The 16,620-nt window shown below is 33.1% G+C and overlaps 1 protein-coding gene across 3 annotated transcripts in view; it reads left to right on the top strand.

Moving 5' to 3' along the window:
• The first annotated feature begins 1,196 nt into the window (after window positions 1–1,196).
• Window positions 1,197–16,620, top strand: part of LOC116342494 (allatostatin-A receptor-like) — an 80,461-nt gene continuing 65,037 nt past the window's right edge. For 2 of the 3 annotated variants that reach the window (XM_031770139.1, XM_031770142.1), the window contains exons 1-2: window positions 1,197–1,289; window positions 3,931–4,153. The gene's annotated coding sequence lies outside the window, so the exon portion shown is untranslated. The remainder of the gene's footprint in view (window positions 1,290–3,930; window positions 4,154–16,620) is intronic. The other variant, XM_031770140.1, reaches the window with a different exon arrangement.

Below are 16,620 nucleotides of genomic sequence, written 5' to 3'. Positions count from 1 at the left end.
CAATCGTGAACTTATTCTTCAATGTGCGTTTGATGAAACCCATTGCCCCATGTGCACTGGCTGTGATCGTATCTATGTGATTGACAAATGTCAGCTTCTAATAATCTAATGTAAAATTGGAAATTTCGGGTGCCAGGGAGGATAAAACCCTCTCTACTCCCACCTTTACTGGATTATATAAAGACATTTCATCATTGAGCACAGAACCTTGATGATAGAAATATAATTGTTGTTATTTTTCAAACGATATCATTTGTAATTTTAATATCAAGTAAAATTAAACCATTTTTATTTGCTACTAATGCAATTCATTTCATTATATGAAATTCTATACCATAAATAACATTTTTAATATATGTATGTTGTTAGCACAAAAATGCGATTTCATAATAAAAATGTCACAGTTAAGAAGTTCAATGCCCTGAGGTAAATCAAACCATAATAATACACCGCTAACTTTATTTAATCCACAATAAGCAGTGATGGCAGAAGAATTCAATGGTTAAATTGGTTTCACATGAATCACACTACTTGAACACATGAAATTATCACACATCAAAATCTAATTTGATTCATCGACTTTCTTATGCACACAGAAAAATCGTCGAGCAGTGTATTTTTGAACTGCTATTAAATTAGCATGCGTCCGGTTTCTTATCGTTCAATTTAATTTTTTTTTAATCAAGGCGAAAGAGAAATAGAAGAAGAATCAAAGCTCGTTGAGCGAGTAAGCGATGTCAATCTTGACAACATATATACATATATGAAATGTATGTGAAGCGAATGAATGTGTATGCTGCAACGCGGTGAATATCGTAAACAGGTTGAAAATGCGACAAGTGTTTGTTGATGATACGAATGAAAGAGAAAAAGAAATCAAAATCAGCTGAGCGCTGGCGATAATGTGTTTGCCTTATTGTCTATATATGATGTATAAACAAACTGTAGATATACCTATGTCTCTCCCTTTTCAACGCGAACAAATTGAGTCTGCATTATCGATGACAACAGACACACATGCTTGTGCATAAACCGTTAAGAGACAAAGACGAATGGATACCGCTGCCACATTTAGTTGCTCCGTACGAAGAGAGATGGAAAATATGCGTTGATACTATCGAACAGTGGAAATGTGCCGCGCGCGAAGTATTTCATTCAGTACATGTTGCCAAACACATTCGTTAATGAAACAGTTAACAACGAACGCTCCAACGGGACGGTTTATTTCAAAGTTTTCGTGCTCGCGAGATAAACACAGAGTTGAGATTTTATGTCGACTCTTCTATTTGGTCAGTGTGAATACGAATCAGTTGACTTTTAGCATTGAATTTTTGGTTTCATATACATATCTGTGAATGAAAAACACACTTCGAAAATCGAATGTCTTTCGGCAAATTCCACTAGAATACAGATAATAGAATCTTGGTGGCAATTTTTGTTTTCAGTAACGAATTCAAAAGAACATCTCATTTTTCATCGGTTATTTTCCATATTCAAAGCGTCGAATTCTATAACAGAAGACAGTTTTTTTTTCATTTAAATTAATGAAGTAAACGATTCCCATTGAGTTCACATATCGCATTCAGTCATCTTTCGTCGGTCAACCGATGGATATCTCTAAAGAATACAATCCTAGAAATTTTCGTTTGATGGTGATATTTGTTTTTTTTTTTTCTCGTATATCACTCATCACTCATCACTCATCACTCATCACTCAATCGATTATTTGCATGTCGACTTGTTGATGACTGAAACATAACAAAACCGTTGATTAATTGGAATTTGTTAAATTCCAAGTTTTTATAGCTTATGACTTTTTTTTATTGATACTAAAAATAATCCGTTTTTTTCTCGTCGCGATTTTTTTTTTGAAGATTTTCTTATTTTCATTTCTCGTCAAACGACCATCGTTAATTTTTTCCATGAATGGTTATTTTATTCTAGACGCCACAAATACATTTTTTTATCAATGAAAAGTCTTGTGGCGGCTTTTTTCCTTCGCGTGATTTATAATATAAAAACGATATTGCACCGCGACTGTTGAAAACCAAAGAATGGATTTGCATTCGGGGACACACATTGAGATTAACTGTGGCACGAAACAGACAGACAGAGTTGACAAAGACATTTTGAAAGTGTTTGTTTTACATTTATCATGTAAATTGAAACACAATGCAAACGTCTATATATACACTCATGTGTGGAAAAGAAGAAAATCAAATAGAACACTTTCGAGACTTTTTTCCCAATCTGTATGCGATGTATTTGTGAGCATTGTACGTACGGATGTTTATCGAAGATCGGATTTCAATAGCAAACATACAAAGATTACTTCTAGTTTGGACGAGCTCAGACATGGATTTCGATGTTATCGACGAATGTCTGAAGCATTTTTTTGGTAAACACAAAAAAATGGGTGTATGTGTGATTCGAACCCAAATATTAAGTGATGTCCCATTTTTTGAATATCTCAAAATGAGAGTACGTTTGTGCCTGTGCAAAGTATAAAAAAAATATTGGACATATTTACATAATAACCAATTGTTTGCAAACAATTTACATGAAGAACCACATTTTCCAGCTCATTGGCCATTTGATAAGGAGTGAAACTGATGATGTGACGTTTTTAACCATTCATATCTTCGTATGAATTGCAAAACTGAAACGGCCGAACGTTTCGTTCAAGTGTTGAAAAACGAATTTATGATCGAAAACGATAAACAAACAAAGCGCTGAAAAAATGGACACCAGCACTCTTCCATTGTATATATTGATCGTAAAATGTGTGAAATAGACAAACATACGGAGGCGGAATATTTTCATATCAAAACAGTTACGTTAAGTACACAAAAATTGGGAACAATTTTTGCCAACCTATGAAAATCTAGGATGCCTAAAAATAGTCGTTGGTTACGACAGAATGGTACGACCAAAACAAACGAGAAAAATTGATTGCTTTAACCCTCTAGTGCATAGCTCTGCCTTTAGGCGGAGTGTATAAATTATTGTCTAAAATATATAATTAAAAACAAATGATTTTATTTATGAATTAAAATACATTCAGTAAGATTCAGGCTTTCATTTGCCGGTCATTAGACAAAAAAAATTATCTCTTTCTTCATTTATAGCAATTTTATAGCAGTTTAAACAATGGTTTCGATTGTTCTCCAATTTTGTCAATAGCATTTTTTGAGTAAACTATGGAATGTTTTGAATTACGATTTTTTTTAAAGGAATTTTAAACTAAAACAATCAAAGAAAAATAGTTCTCATGTCGAAAAAAAATTAATGCATTAGAGGGTTAAGAGAAAATGAACAAAACTAAAGCGACACATTTTCTCTTCGCCGTATTTTGCTCGTACATTTTGAAGGATTCAACATTTTTAGCCGAAGGATACCGAGAAATTCATTATTTTTGATAGATTGCCTGTCATAAAATAAATGTAAACAAAGTAAATTTAATTGATTGTAAACTGAAGCACAAAAGCTCAATTGATTATTATCTTTTCATATACGTTCAATATTCAAAATGTTTGATGATCTATTCTTCTCCACCGTCCAAATTCTGGTGTTCCTTTCTCAAGACGGAAATAATGTCGTTTCAAAACACTTTCAAAAGATAATGTTCCCCTAATTCAAACGAAAATAAAGTGAAATTTATTGCCTCCGGTAGTATCAATACACTGTTAATTATATAATCTCTGGCCACATCGTATCCATGACGTACACGCAGTATTTGAACACAGCTCAATGTTGCTTTCGAAACATCGTTTAGAATCTGAATTGAAAGTTGTCTAAGATTTTCTGGTATTTATTTGGCTTAATTTGAATTGATTCGCATTTTCCAAAGTGATTAGGAGTATTGTGGTTTTTTTCCATGTGAAAATAATTTTCTTGTACTAAAGATGTGTTTTATTTACGTGTTTACAGCTTCATTTTCTCATCCGGTCAATAAAGTGTATATGAACTATGAAAACTTGAACTTAAATTTAACATCATGATATTGTGCACTTTAAAGTCATCATTTTATTGAATGGACCATTTCAATTAAATTGCTTCATTTAAATTAACGTCTTTTTCTCGCTCTCTTTGGGAATCATTAAACAAAGAGCAAAAAAAACCTCTGCGAATCCAATTTCAAAGCTGCGAAAAGGTAATTTCCATTTGTAATAATTTACTTATAATTAAATTCATTGTGTTTATGTATATTTAGAATGAGAATATTGTGTTTCGTTTAAAATTCGCGTTTGAAGTTTATTTTTAGTTTTTTTTTTGGTGAATCGTAAGATCAGTAATAAAAATACAATTTTTTCTCCAACAAAGCAAATAATTTCAATTTCAAATGCTGAATTTTCTTTGAATTCGAACTAGTTATTTAAAACTTCTATTTTTGCGCCATTTTGAACTTTCAGCTGAACATTAATCAAATGCAATACATTTTCTGATTCTTTTTTCTTTTGATGTGTTTCCGTTTGATTGATGAATGAAATTTTGGATAAAAATAAACGTGGCTAACATTTTATTTTGGGTAACGTGATGATTCAAAATTGATTTTTCCACAAGACCAATAGCAATTTTTAAGAAAAAAGATGTAAATTTTTATGAAAATTCGTTATGTCAATTGAAATCATCCGTCTTCATTGTCAGTCAAACTCATAGTGCCATTCATACTTAATTATGTCTACATAATTCAAAATTGAGCGACAATCTTTCGAAATGTGTTACAAATCGTCAACACAACAATTCACAAACAAACAAATTTTGTTTTGAGGGCTGTTGTGGGATGAAAATCAAATCTAGCTGTGAATATCGACTTAATAAAATACTCAATGTGTTGAATGAAGATTATGTATTAATCCCCACAAATTACAAAAATATTCCCAAAACTTGATGTTGTTAGTAAATAATACAAATTCTCAAACTTGAAACTCCCTCAGTTGTGATCCTTTTGAGTTATCGATGTTCTACGAATACAAGATGTATAAATTTCAGTTGTACAAATTGGAGCATGTTTTATTTAAGAATAATTAAAACCATAATTACGACGCATCTGTATTTATTTTTGTGTAGTAAATCTCTCGAAAGCAACTGACACGCATGAGTAATTTTTATCGTGTATTCAGATTCATTTAAATGTTATTATCATCGTCTTTTGTGGTATCGCCAAATCCAAACGGGGTATTTAAATGAAAAAAAAAGTGAAAACAATTACTTCTTTGCACAAAAGTGTACTTGAGCTGTGTATATCAATTTGGTTTTGGTAAATTACTGAAAATATGACAAACGAACGAAATCATCAGCTACGATTGACGCACACACAATCCCGTCAGCAATAAAAAAGTTATTTAGAAAGAGCAAACATTAAATTAACACGCCTGGATATGCGAGAGATCCCTTTGAATTTTATAGCGCAGCAAAGTACCAAGTATTTAGATTTTCAGATAGAGTGCAAACAAAGAATTGACGGCTTAATAATAAAATCCATTTGTAAATCGACGTTTTTGTTGGTACTTTCGCCAGGCCTGTAGGGTGAGCTTACATTTCTTAAATGCCGTTCACAAAATCGCTTTAAAACCATTGATTACATTTTGTGCCGAAATTTCTCATCGTTTGTCTGCCAACGTTCAATGTTCTTTTTTACAGCACGCAAATCAAAACATTGTATGGCATTAAGCCAATTTGTTTTTAAATTGAGTTTTCCACATCTCGGACACACAGTGCATGCATGCATGCAGGTTTTTACTTTAAAACCGCAATTTGCTTTGTAATTACAGCATTTATTATTATTGTTATTTCGACTTATTTTTCATTTTATGTGCGCAATAAATCACATTAGCCACCGTATAATGGGTGCTGTGGTGGATGGTGGTGGTGGCCATTCGCTTGATGCAAATTACATACTTAAATTTACTTTTTTTCCCATGCGTAACGGATGGCATAATATTGAGTAAAAACAAAAACCCATTTTAATTAATTTTGCCACCACAACGACACCAGAAAATAAAATGTTTGTACCTCTCAATTTTACATATCCGATCAACAATATCCAGGATGAACCCATCGTTGGGCGTTTCATATACCGGACCACGTACGTAATAATATTTGTCTTTCATCCTCCCCAAACAATGATCCACATTCATGAACACTGCAAATGTTCATCATTTTTGTACATACAATACAAGTACGCGATACACTTTTTTCCGTGAATATTACATTCGTTTCCAAAGAGTTTATAGAGCTTTTGATGATAATTTTTTATCGTCGCTTCGATATTTCAGTTTTTATTATATGATCCGATCCATCTCTATATCCAACTTGAAGTTTTCCGTTTTATTCTCTCACACTTTTCAAACAACTATCTTACACACGTTGTAATCAAGATTTTAATAAAAATGGAAATAAAAAGAGCAACATGAAGAGGACCATACATGGATATCCCAGTTCAACTGAATAAAGAAAACGAAAACCAAAATCTGTCTTACTCAATAATTTGAAAGGTTTTCACACAATACAATTACTTGTAAGTTGTTGAGATTCTTTGATTCGCTTTTTACTCAGAGAAGACACGTTGAACGTGTATGTTCACGTTTTTTTCTTCTCTTGTTTCTTGGCGTTGGAGATGAGGGTGTTTGGTTTACGATTATTTGTTTGAAACGGAACTCAGGGTATGTTTGTTTATACGTAATGTGTGCCATTTTCAGTTCAGCCATAGACATTGCATGTTTTATTCATACACATTTTTTCGCTTTTCTTTTTCACACATCCCTCTGATTTATTGACTTCATGTTTGATTTTCTAGTCTCTACCATTTTATTTCGCTCGACTTTGTCTCTGTTTGTCTGTTTCACCACAACAACCACGTATCCCCGCGTTTCATCTCCTCCTATGCACCTATGTTTTTCTATTTGGCTGATGACTTCCAACAATGTTGTAAAACAAGAAATAATATGAAGTTTTATGTCATTCACTATACTTTATGTACATACTTAACGCTTGTCTCAATCCTATGCAAGCATTTCCAGGGCTTTGAATTTTATGCCACACGCATACACAGAAACATTTCAAATTAAATGTATGTTATCTATGTATTACAGACCCGACATGCTTTTTTATATTTTATCTGCAAACATTGCCATCGAGATTGAGACGCGACGCAGCGAAAAAGTTGAATTTTATATGAGATCAAGAGAAAGAGAATATGTGTGGATAATTGGGATTCTGTTGACAGCCATGTTTATTCAGTGGCTTGATGCTGTTTAATGCCAATTGGCTGTATTTACGTGTGGGCTCATTACAAGTTAATTCTTTTTAAGCAATTGCCCTGACAATGTTGTTTTTGCATGGCAGAGAAACAATGTTACTGATTTTTTATGAAAATTTGTATTTTGTTACGTGATTTATGTCCATTTTTTCACAGCATCGAGGCTGTAATTTTATTTGGCATGTGATATGACATCAAAACATTTGCGAGCAACATTTTTTTGTGGTAATACAAAACTTGCTGTTACAATATTTTCCAAAAGTGTCATGTTTTTTCCCTCTAGAATTTGATATATAATACGTTTGCACGCGAACTGATGATGAAAAGGCGAAAGCCCATATATTTTTTGTATCAATGGTACTTTTGATCGCAGTTTCAATGCTTTTGTGTTTACATTCGCTTTTTCTAGAAAAAAAAGTTTTTCTCTTGCCATAAGGTCAACAGAGAAATTTTAAAATGTAAACTCAGATTCAACGAGGAAACAAAAACTTTTTTCTCCGACGTGAATAACGTCAAGAATATCCGCTTAAAATATAGGAAAAACATACATTTTGAACTTGGTGGTTGGTGTGCATTTAATAAAGTGCAAACGTTAAGTACACGTGGGCATTTTTGCAGTCCTATTATAACAGTTTCAGTTATTTTACGCAATACTGCAATGAATGAGTTGCTTCATATCAGCGCAACACACAAAACGACGTGACGATAGCGCATCAAAAACTCACAAACACTCGTGAACCGCATTATGTATATGTGGCACATTTTGCACTTAACGCGCGTTTTTGACTTTGCATAAATTAAATGGAAAATTTATGCTAAACTATGGTTTTTATTGAGGTGCCTTTTTGAGTTTTATTGCATCCATTCTATCAACTTTGTGTCTATTTGTAAACTTATGACGCATTGAAAAATGCTTGAATGTTTCATGCGTGGTTACGTCACTTTCATTTATGATCTGTCAACAATTACATTATGGTTAATCATCGCACAAACACTCACTCACACAAACCTCTAACACCCATTCAATTATGCGTATATTATTCTATTGCTGGCATTGGTGCAATAAAGTGTACATTGTAAACGAGTTGGTGTTTCCTCCCGGAAAATAGCTCGAGCTAATCAAAAAGTCACAATGTTGTAACCATAGTGAATAGGCCTCATCGGCTCATCCATAGAGTAAGCTTTTGGGTGCTTTCATTTGCACATGGCTTCAGGTGAATGGCTGCCATTCTATTACTCACGCTAAACAGTTCGCTTTGATGATATCAGTTACAAACAAACACAACTTACATCAATTTTTTGGTTTGTTTGTAAAATAAACAAAGAGAAATTGTTCTCAGACACAAAGCCTACTTCGGCCAGAACAAAATTGAAGTTCCTTCTGAAACAGCTGCGGTTTTGTTTTGTTGAAATATCATATTACAATGTGTTAATACAACAAAGTGGAATATTTCGGTTAAATAAATCTACCCACATCTGTAATTCATGTTTCCTTCGCTCAAAGAAGCATATTTAACAATAGCTTTGAACTACGTACTTGGTTCAAATTCAAAGAAACTACTTACCTCAAAGAGATTTAGTATTTTACCATATTTGTAGCAAGTACAAGCAGCAAGCAGACAGATCAGACATTACGAAGAATTAATTTTTTGTGAAGCATACGTTGAAAAATAATTTTTTTGGCATTCTCACAAAATGCAAAGTCCATGACCTGCATGACGAATAAGACAGACCAATTAGTTCGAGGTATAAGGTTGATATTAAAAATCTTCACAGTCAATTTTGATTGGATTTAATTTGTTGCGTTGATGAACATTCAATGAAAGGAGATTGGAAACGAATGGATAATTGACAATGGTCAGGACCACAAAAATAATCATAAATTAAAACAGTCAAACGCAGCAAAATAGGTTGCATGATGATAAAAGTCATTCTGTCTCTTATTTTTTATTTTATGTACAACAACCGATAACCTTTTTTTATTTACTTGAAAAGTCAGTCAAAGTAAATTGACATAATTGGTTCGCTTGTGAAAAGTTGGCTGAGTTTTTCCACTTCAAAAAACGAATCTAATTCGATTTCATTTTCAATTTCAATTTTTCACCTGATGAACACACACCACCTGGGATGGTCTGAGCTTCCAATGTAAATCACATTTTTACCAAATTGTAGCCCGGCTTTTGCCGTTCATATTTGCGGCACATACTTCATCATGTTGACTCAATCAAAACGAATTTGATTTTCAATTTACTTCGTTTTTTCTCTCTCACCAATTACACAAATAAATGTCCAAAGCCAAAAAAGGTGATTTAACGAATCTGTTCAATGAATCACAAAAATTGTTTGCGCTACACATGAAAAAGGTCGAAAAATCGACAAGAAGCCATTAAGAATTGAATTGATGACATAGTCTTTGACATGACGGCAACAACAATGAGACAAAAAAAATGTATTTGGCTCGACATTCCACAAAATCTTTGCGCAGCATGTAAATTTATCCTTTTTGCACTCTTTTGCACTCAGTCCCAAATTTAGGGATCTTAGAGTTGAGGTTGTCGCTTAAGGCTTCATGAAGAGAGAGACAGACAAAGAGATGGAATAAACGAAATAAAAAATATCAGCCATGTCAATTGGATCGATTGATATTGTTGCTTAAAAAAACTCTCTCTCTCTCTATCATCCAGCCGCTGTCGCGACGCTACTGCACTTGACTTGTGCTGTCAAATTTGGTCAAGTGAAACCCACCTCGAAATCGGAAAAAGAAACGACTGCTCCGTTTTTACTCTTACTGTGAGTTCTTCACATCAATGGAAATATTTATTTTTGTGTCTCGTTTTTTCCTCGAATGTTTATTTTGTTTTTCGATAATAATTTTTTTGCACTTATTACATCAAATGTCAGAAGTCAATTTGTTTTTATGACGTCGTCGTCGTCGTCGTTTTTATTCAAGATTCTTCTCGGCGTACTGGTTTTTGTACTTATTTTATTCGCAGCATCAAAGCGTTGCCGCTTAATATATTGAAAAGCACTTGTGACAGATTCGCACAGTAAAATATCCTTAAATTATATTTGAAAAGTTTAGCTTGTGAGCCATAAGTTGACGAAATCAACTCCTTTTGATTGGTACTTTGGTTGTTAATTTTATTGCTTTTCAGCCTCGCATTTCGGAATTGTTTGGAAACTCAATATAAATTTACCATTAATTTGATACACAAAAGCAATGAAGAAATGATCAATTTTTTATGACATATTTTTGTGAAAAATGTTGTTGTTTTATGAGAACACTAACTGTAATGTCATTTGTTTATTTCGTTTAATGCCAATATCACAACAGCCAAATAAAATAATATATGTTTATTCTTTTTTATCAAAACTTGTTTCCTGTTTGCAGAACATTTAAAAGCCTGAAAGTTTTATCTTGTTGTTTCTCATTGGCTGTAGCCAGCGGATTTTGCTCTTATCACTTCTTCGAAAAATGAATTATACATTCTGAAGATTGCTCAAAAAAGTCCACACTTGCACAAAAAATAGCATTATTTTGTACTTTGAGTGGTTGAATTTTTCATGTTAAAAAAATGTTTGATGTTGTTATGATTTACAAAAATGAAATCATTCTTCTTCTACGACGAAATATATCAAAACAGTATAAAAAAAAACTTTTGTGATTGATAATCGTGCTCGAAGGAATGAGTTCATAATTTCAGCTATCTAAAACAGTCTTTGGTGATGTTTTTTTTTCTAGAAAATTTTCTATTTTTATAACGCAATCTTAAGTTCCGCGAAATATATTTCCGATTACTCCAGATGCGGGCGATTTGATAAAAAAAACGCGCATGCTGTGGCATTAATCCAAGAGAAAAACACCCACGAGATGAAAGCATAAAATGTTTGAATCACAGTTCTAGCGCATAGTACATGTTCACTTTTATGATTTATGTTTTTCAAACTCTTTTAAGTTTTATTCCGTTGGAATTGTGTTTAATGTTTGATTTCATCCCTTTTTTTCTTGTGCGACATTTGCCGTTATCGGAAAATATTCTTTCGAACAGCTTGAGATTTGAAAATTGTATTACTTTTTTAAGTAAATGAAAAATGTTTACATATTAGCATTCATTACAAAAAAATGATCGATGTTCACTTTGATGTACTCAAAAAATAGTTGTTGAATGTGGCGCCATTGATGAAATGTGCACATTTATGAAAGATTAAAGTGCTGTCGAAATTATACATGGTGCCGTTAAATGAATTCACCATCTAAAGCGCATTATCCTTCCGTGACGACATTTGAAGAGGTGCGCACATGTGTCTGTGCTATTCTTTTTTCCTTTTCTCGTAAATATTTCCGAGTAATAAACCCAAAACAAAAATAAAGACCAAAACACGCATCGATCTTAACTATATTGATGTACAGCACTCGGTTCGCATGGGTATATGTTTTTTTTGTTTATTGTTCTTGCCTCTCGTGCAAGTCTCTGTTTATAAAAGGTCTTTGTATTTGTAAGTGTATCAACATTTTCCGGTTGATGTGAATTTTATTATCTCTGTAGCGTATACGCGCGACAACGACAACTGGCACGGCAGTAATGGCAGCAAGCCCATTTATTAATCCACATCACGTTCAACTCATCACACAATGTGTATTTGTAAAAATAATCGCGTACAATGTTGTTCTACTTCTTTATTTATACAGATACATCATTTTCCATCCGGCTCTTTCTTCATCCTGTTTTTTCCCGGCAATAATAATCCAATTGATTGCGAACGTCAATTTATGCGCATACCGTAAACAAAGTGTGCTGTTGATATAAAGAAATTCCCATTTATGGGTCGCAAATGCAACAAAGCAGTGATGAAAAAATCATCGCCTTCGATATGTTATCAATAGTAATCGATAATGGACTTTTAATGGTGATAACCATTCTTTGCATATGGCTCGACCCTCTGTCATCATCTGTTTGATCAAAACAACAAAACAAATAAATTAACACAAATTACTCGATTTGTGGATATTTGGCGATTTGTAATAAAAGAAAAACAACCAATCAACATGCTAAGTTCGCAGAGCACTTGAAATATTTCGACCTTATATTTGATGGATTTTCTGTATATTGACGAATAGTTAATTAGCACAATAGTTTGGTTAACAGAAAATCATGACTTGATTTCAATTAATAATGATTTGGTTGTTATTGTTATGAGTTATATCGGCGCCAATGAATCCACGGCGACAATTCAATCAAATCACTGTGTCAATCGAAATGGAATCATGAACCAAAATATGCACCATAATTTAAAAATCTAGATTGGAAAATCTAGAACGTTCACAATTTGCTTATAAATCATTAAATTGGACGAGATTGAACTCATAAAATTTAAAATCGAATCAGGAAAGGTACAGATTGATTTGCACTGAAATTTGAATGATAAATGATAAACGCACACTGAATTATGCATTGTCATCGCATGTACTGAATTTCATCAATATTTTTTATTTGCTGAATTATAGTTTTATCATGAACGCGGAAACTCTAACGGAATTTGCAATATTTTTCTTTCTTTTTTTAAATTACGAAAATGGCGGTTGTGTATTTATATTAATCAGAGTCGACATTCAAGGCTGTTGTAAAAATTTATTTCACAATGTTCGAATTGGAACTTTTAAATATGAAATGTCTACCTCTAAATACAACAGTATTCATTCTATTAAAAAGCTTGATTTCAATTCAAAGTAAATTTGAAATGTTTGTTAACCTGAAAATGCTTCCCAACTTTAACATTTACGGAGGATCATAATGGACGGATACAAATTGCTAAAGTTTTATTTAACGCCAACATTTTTGAATCAATATACGTGATCAAACAAAGCATCAGACGCGCTCACCGTCATTTGTTCGCATTCGACGAATTTGTAAATTGCATTGATAGATTCAATAATCGTAGCGATGAGCATTCGTGAGCTATGAAATATGGGCGATTAAATTGAAAACTTTATATCATATTTGATTTTCCGATAAAAAAAATCGCATTTTTCGTCTTTTTTCAGCGTGTGCCTTCGTTGATTCCGATGGAATAAAGAATGTTCCACTCACATTCATTCTGAATCAGGCACATAACACGATTTTCAAATCATCATAAACATGTATTTATTGGATGAATATAGCACTTCAATTTTTCGCTTTGATTTTTATGTGCAAACTTGAGATTTTCATTATTTTTGAATCAAAAAATTGTTGACTTGTATCTTTGAATGGACAAAGTGTGCTTGAAAATGCAAATTCTTATTGAAGAAACGATTCAAAGAAACACTTTCATCGAAGAGATAATATTTTCAACATTGAATGGATTCGTTATTGCACAATATTGGCAATAATAATTCATCTACACGTATTTTATTGATTCTTGAGAATTCATCATCAATTTTCCATTTCGGAAATCTAATAAAGGTTTAATATGATTTTCGGAAACTTCCAAAACTCCGTGTAATTGTAAAACGGGAAAATATTTAGTTTTCAATATTTCGAACTTGAGAAAATATATTTTCAATAGTCTGGTCAACAAAAAACTTTCAACTGTGAAGTAAAAGCAAATTTGATCCGATGTAAGTCGAACTATCAATTTCGGTAAACGAATGGGCATACATAGGAGGCCGTCTTCAAATCTAGCTCTTTTTCCCTTCTTTATCGGTAAACAACATTACCAATTGTTGCCATTTTCAAGTAAAAGGTGGATTTGCTCGTTTTGCTCAATAACAGATTGTAATTTTCGGTGAATATTTGATGATAGTAGATTGAAGTTGAAAGCATAAATCCTACTAAGATTATCCTTCATCATACACACACTCGATGTGGTATACATTTTCCAAAGTGTTGGAAAATTGTGTTTGTTCGACAAGAGATTTTCAAAACATTATCTTACTTCTAAGGTATGCTTTCTTTGTATGCCACGCAAATGGTGTTTTTCCATTATAATTCGTAGATATTGGATGAGTTTACAGTTTGTTAGAAACACGTTCGGTTTTTCGAATATTTACCGAGCTTCATTGGCGGCTTTACTAAAATACTTGTTGAAAGCAAACCCCTCAACTTAAACTTTATGCATACATTGGAAATTGTTGAAAGATTCGTTACTTTAAGTTAGTTTTCTTCAATTAATTTCGACGCTTAAAATCAGAGTATTGCTCAGCGCTGCTGCCATCCACAGAATATTAAAATATCTTGCTGAGAATGCGTCGTCCGTCGCATGCGAAGGTACGTAGCAGCTCTTACATCACCGCGAACAACAATACATGCATGTTCTCTATACAATTATTTGAATGCAAGGGAATGGCACGTTTATGAGAGACATGGCGACGTGCCAAACCGTAACGCCATCTCTCGGATAGAATCTGAATTACAAATTTCGTATTGACTATTTCATATTTGTATAATTTTGTTCAATTATAAGGTTAACTCCGAATAATTTGTAAGGTTTTTGTTCGAAAACATTTTATATAGCATGCCATACCCTTGTTTGAATGTTTTGAGTCACATAATCGTGAAGAGAACATGCATGTATTGTTGTTCGCGGTGATGTAAGAGCTGCTACGTACATTCGCATGCGACGGACGACGCATTTTCAGCAAGATATTTTAATATGCTGTGGATGGCGGCAGCGCTGAGCAATACTCTGCTTAAAATTGTTGAAACCAATACCAATGCCGCTTAGTACACAAAAGAATATTTTCTGTTTGGAAAGAGAAAACATTACATTGGTTTATTCAAAGTTTGTGTATGGTTATGGTTATCTGGCAAAAAAAAGTACGTCAGCTTTGAACAAAAGTGCTGGAACTCCATAGTTGGCTTATTTCTTTAGTTCAATTTGCTTCAGCACTTATCTATTGGTCAGACTGTTTATGAGGAACACATAAATGGCAATAAATGCAGTTGCTGACACTCAATTTTATAGAAGTTAACTATTCGTAAGTTTATGACCATAATTATGACTACAAATATCCATTTAATGATTACTATTTCCAAAGGAATATTTCCGTGTCACATATTCACCATCTTTATGATGGCAATGAAAGGCTTATCGTAACGGATGCAATAAAAAGACCTTAAAATCACACGTCGAATATATTAAAAAAAGCGGGTTGGTGCTTAGAAGCAAATGGAAAAGTAAATGCAGTGACAAATGTGCAAGAAAATCTACGATTCATTATATGAATATTAATAAGCAACATCTGCAAGCTGCTTTGTTCACAGCAGACAATATATTGAGCTGAATATTCATTTGAAATGAAACGAAATAGCACGCTATTTTTGATAAAACAATAGAAGTGATTGTTGTGGTTATAAAACACTTACGTTGGTACAATAATTATAACAATCACTTCTATTGTCTTATCAAAAATAGCGTGCTATTTCTTTTCATTTCAAATGAATATTCAGCCCAATATATTGTCTGGTTCACAGGTTCTAGCTGCATGAAGGGAGACAATGCAATTTCTTTATTTCACGAGAATCTTGCACGGTGCTTTTTATCTTTGGTAAAGCTATTCTAAAGCGTAGCTAGAGAATAGTGTAACAACGAAAAGTTTTCGCATATAATTTTTGTGTGAGTCTCATGCTGGTTGCGAGCAACGAGCTCTCTCTTTCTCCGGTTTTCGCTATATAGACTAGGATATTGCATAAAATGGTGCGTCTGTCTTGGAACCGAAAGAGGGAATTTTCCATTCATTTTCATGATGATTATATAAGCTATGAAAACGAAAAGAGCGAAAAGCATTCATTCCATTGGCTCGTCATTTTAATCGCTGGTAGCGAAATAGTGTTCACAAATTGATGATAATGACTACTACTTCTGTTGCTGATGGTACGGGCTTGGGCATGCCATTCACTGTTTCGAAGAAGTGTGCTCATCTCATTTCGTTTGTTTGTTAATGTACGCTTTTTCATTCGAATGAAGTGTAAATTATGAGTTTACCATTTACATCGTCTTCGTAACATCTTGCTTTAAGGAATGCTATTTTCTCTTTCTCCCACTCTCTCTCTCTCTCTTTCTTCATTGCATTGCATCGTATTCTTGGAATGCTTTTCTACGTCCATTCAATGACATCGAACCAAAAAATTTACTCCTCGGCTCAGAAAGGAATGGTTTCGTAACCTAAAAAAAACAAAGTCAAGTGTGAGAATGAACGAAAAAAGGGTTATATTTGGATGAATTGCTTGACATGATGAATAACGGCAAAGAGTCAATAATGTGATGTCAAAATAAAGCAGTTTTTCGGCCTAATGACAGAGATGCGTGTCTGAACAGAAAGGGTAAAATCACATAAAAAGGATATTTTTGAAACACAAAAAAGAACAGACGCTAAAAAG

Source organism: Contarinia nasturtii, unplaced genomic scaffold (genome assembly GCF_009176525.2).
Source record: "Contarinia nasturtii isolate CC-2019 unplaced genomic scaffold, AAFC_CNas_1.1 Cnas_scaffold_864, whole genome shotgun sequence".
NCBI lineage: Eukaryota > Metazoa > Arthropoda > Insecta > Diptera > Cecidomyiidae > Contarinia > Contarinia nasturtii.
This window is presented reverse-complemented; position numbering and strand designations above follow the sequence as displayed.